The sequence below is a fragment of the Acanthopagrus latus genome, chromosome 18 (assembly GCF_904848185.1).
Source record: "Acanthopagrus latus isolate v.2019 chromosome 18, fAcaLat1.1, whole genome shotgun sequence".
Taxonomy (NCBI): domain Eukaryota; kingdom Metazoa; phylum Chordata; class Actinopteri; order Spariformes; family Sparidae; genus Acanthopagrus; species Acanthopagrus latus.
Window position 1 is genome coordinate 24,603,017 of NC_051056.1, and position 4,307 is coordinate 24,607,323.

Sequence of the window (4,307 nt, forward strand, 5' to 3'; positions counted from 1 at the left end):
TCCTGCTGGAGAAGGCGAGGTTGTGCCAGACCCTTACAAGGTGCTCCCTGCTGCAGATCCAGAGGAGAGAAGTTTTCTATCTATCAAGGTCTCTCCCTTAATGATGAAAGTAAACAACATGAACAAGAGTGTTTAATATTTCATGGCCCACCCACAGGTGCAGCGGGGTTCGGAGGGGATAACGCATACATCCACACATACCAATGCGGGTCTGATTAAGACGAGGGTAGTGTCCCTGCTGCAATTGGCCAGATCCCATGTGTACGTGTGTGTGTGTGTGTGTGTGTGTGTGTGTGTGTGTGTGTGTACAGTAGGGTCTTGAACATATTTGCTGCCTCAGTCCTTTTTTCCCCCCCTTCTCCCTGCTCTCCCTCTCTCCCCCGCCCTCTCTCTCTGTGGTGATATATGGAACATATGGGAAATTATTGTGGGGTTATAAAGGGCTGTTGACTTCAGCAGACATGCAATAAATTACGCTGTTTGTGCAGGGGAGGAAAAACACGAGCTCTTTAGGAACACTTAGTGCAGTTTCCTGTCCTCTCTCCTTCTCCCTCGCTCCTCTCTCCCTTCTCCTCCTTTTCCTTCCCAGCTCCTCCTCTCACCCTGCAGCCGCTTTCCCTCCGTCTCGTCCTGACTTCCCTCTCGCCGTTGTAACGCAGGCCGCAGCACAATCTCATTCTGTCCTCCTAGTTGGTGGTAACACAGTGGGATATATCCACACAAATTACACACATAAAACTCGTAAAGCCTGGAAAATATTTTAATAGTTTCCGCACCCCCTTAGTGGCAACAAGCTGCATGTGCAGAGCTCGGTGAGCTCCACCAACGTTATTGGTGCAATTAAATGTGAAACACAGGAGAGGAACATGGGGGAGTGGGAGCCCAAAATGGCTGTAAACAAGGAAAATGACACTTGACAAGTTGTAATTTATGGACGTCGTTTCAAAGGCGAGAGACTCACCGTTCCTGCACTGGCAGAGGAGGAAGAATGAGGCACAAGGAGCCAGGCATTAGGGGAACTATGCACAGAATGTTAGTGCATCAAAGCCACACAGAGACAAAAAAAGGGAAAGAGAAAGCTGTGACTTCAAAGTGGAAGCATGATGAGCAATGCACAGAGAGTGAGAGAGAGAGAGAGAGAGAGGGGAACCAAGAGAGAGACAGGAAGTGTGTGTGAGTGTGTGTGTGTGTGTGTGTGTGTGTGTGTGTGTGTGTGTGTGTGTGTGTGTGTGTGTGTCAGAGAGAGAGAGAGAGTGCTATGCGGGATGATAGTACCAAAAGCAAGCACGGGATGGGGGTTGTGAGGTGGGGGGGAGGCCCCTGGATACAGACGTACTCTCCTCATCTCAAAGAATGCTAAATCACACACACACACACACACACACACATGCAGGCTGTCTGGGAGAAGCGACATCATTAAACAGAATAGGATAAGACTTGAGCTCATACCCAAAACCCATCTAGAAACAAATCAGCGTCACCATTTACGCGCTCACTCTCTCCCCAAAATGAGGACAAAACTGAACCAAAAACAGTCCGCGAAAATAAGCGCGCCGAGAGGAGCTGAAGACGTCGTCACACCTCATGAAAGCCTCCAACGTATTCTTCAGCGGCGGCAGCTGGGGCCAGATGTTCAGCATGATAGTTACACTTTGTGCTTTCGACGCTTAACTTACTCAGCATACAGTACAGGGGTGTAATTTTAGATTCTGCCGCCAACACAGCGGTTTGAAATGGTCTATTTAATTTGTTTTATGTAACAGTGTTATGAGAAAGTGACATCTGCTTCGAATGCGAGTCATCTGAATCGATTTGAACTACTTTGAAACTTTTCGCAACACAAAGAGGTTCCTTAAAGCTCGTCTTTAAGTCATTATCATCTGTTATTACGATTGAATCCCTTTTTCCACACAGCACCCGACCACATTATTTTAACAGCCCTCGAGTTTCTTATCTGCTTCTCAGGAACTGCATTTGAAAAATGAATTCAGTGATCCGATGCAGCAGGAACACAGCGTAAGCTTCTTCTTCAAAGATGTCGGACCTGCTAACGGCAATCGAACAGTGGAAATTGTTTAATTTGAGCAAACTGCAATCACTTTACTTGAAAGTGCTTCTTCTCTCAAATGTGATCCATTTGTTTGCACTGAATTCCACAGTGGACCGAAGGAAGTGCCGAAGATTAACCAAAATTTGAAAGCCTTCGCAGCAGATATGGAAGCCCCTTTGCCACATAAATACACAAGTTAAATTTGCAGTGTAGATATCCTGTAATTTGCAAAATGACAAGATGCTTGTCTGATGCACCAAGCACCTCCAATTGCAGCTCATTAACTCAGTCAGGGGGAAGCGTTCTACAAGCACGGAGCGAAACTATTAAAATACTTCCATTAACTGGAAGAATAAATATCCCGGTTGCAGCCTAAAGTGTCTTCATTTGGGCTCAAATGTGAGATATGCCGTTGCTATGGCAATATGGCAATGGCTGTAGCCCTCCTCCCAGCTGTTGGTGGGTTTTGTGTGTGTGTGTGTGTGTGTGTGTGTGTGTGTGTGTGTGTGTGTGTGTGTGTGTGTGTGTGTGAGAGAGAGAGAGAGAGAGAGAACGAGAGAGCGACTGTGTGACTGTGTGTTTGTGTGCGTGCACGCATGCATTGATGCTGCCTCCGTGCTGTGTTCCTCCTTTCAGTCTTCAGAATAGTGTCTCTACTAATCCGTGAAAGTTGCGGTGCTCTGAACCAGTGGCCAAGCCTTTTCCCACTGAACCAAGGCCCAGGGTCTGCGCTCTGCTTTACACTTGATTGGTCCCTCCCGTGGCAGAACTCCCCTCCCTGCTGGGCGTGGGCCCGTCCCCCTCGCTGGGCTGCTCAGCACTGCCTAATCGCCTTCTCCCCACCATAATTACCAGTGCTGAGCCCAGGACTCACCAACACACCATTAAAGTCTGGCCAGCCAGTCCTCACCAAGCCTCACACATCCAGCACTTAGCACAGGCCCAGAGACGGGCCTAAAACCAGGCCCAACTCCACCAACAGAGCACCTGTTCATGCCTGCGATGCCCCGCAGCACTGTGGACTTGGCTGGTGCCGCTGCTGGGTCGGAAAAAGAGAGGGGGTTGGCAGCTGTGGTGTTGTCCTCCTCCCCCTGCAGTGGAGGTGATGTGTTTATTTGGGCTGGGATGCTGCAGTGAGAAGCTGTGAGAGGTAACTATCTCCTTGTTGTGCTGTACAGAGTACCAGAGAATCCACCCTGCAGAGACAGAGCCCTTTGATATGTGACCACTTCAAAACCACACATACAATGGAAGCAGTCAGTTGTGGAAATAGCCCAAGTTGATGTTGTGTGGCCAAGGTGAGACAAATTTGCTTTGCTCAAAACCAACCCTGCACTTTATTTTCTCCAGCCACCGTCTATTTCCAGCAAAGCAAATACAAAACATATTGTACATTCTGAACATCGACAATCCTGCAATGTGTGTAAAATCAGAAATAGAAATACGCCCTCTTTCAATTTTGTTTGCCCATGAGGGTTTTTTAAATTTCAGACTATTGCACCATTGGTGTGAGCATATGGGACAGGCCAGGTGAAACGCAGTGACCTGGCAAACAGTCCAAAGACTGATGAGAGTCGGGTACACGTCAGAAGGCACTGGGAGTGCTGGCACAAACAGTACCCAGAATGTGGATCAGACAGACACCCAGCACTCGTTAGCTTATTACTCTCTTATTAGGAACATTTTTGCCTTGCATGGATTGGCAGAGTCCCGCTAGCCACCCTCTTCACATGGCCCAGGCTCTGTCAGAGCTGATCAAAAGACATTTCTTCACATCTCCAGACGCCAGGGAAAAAAGGAGAAGAAAAGAGGGAGAGAAGAAAAGAGCCAGAAGGGGGCATACTGCTCTCTCTTTACTCTGGTCTTTTGGTGAATGAGGACTTTTCACAATACCCTCTCCTTTTTCTTTATTTTTTCATTCTTTCATTGGCAAAAAAAAAAAAAGAAAGAAAGAAAGAAAGGAAAAAAAAACAGTATTTCCCATCGCGTTTCGCCAAATTGTTTTTGCCATATCAAAAACAATTCTCCTCAGGTGAAGAATGCGCCTGCAGAATTACAACCATTCCAGGGGGAGAAAGAGGTCTTCACAAATCTGACTGGCTTCCAGGCAGCCAAGACCCCCTCGAAGTGGTAATGAAAAGTGTAACTTTAGCCTCCCAGCTGTACGTCTCAATCCATAATCCTTCCCCAAAAACCTCACCGTAGAGCCGCCTACCACTCCCATGGCGTTCCCAGCCTGTGCCGGGCTGGGCCTGCA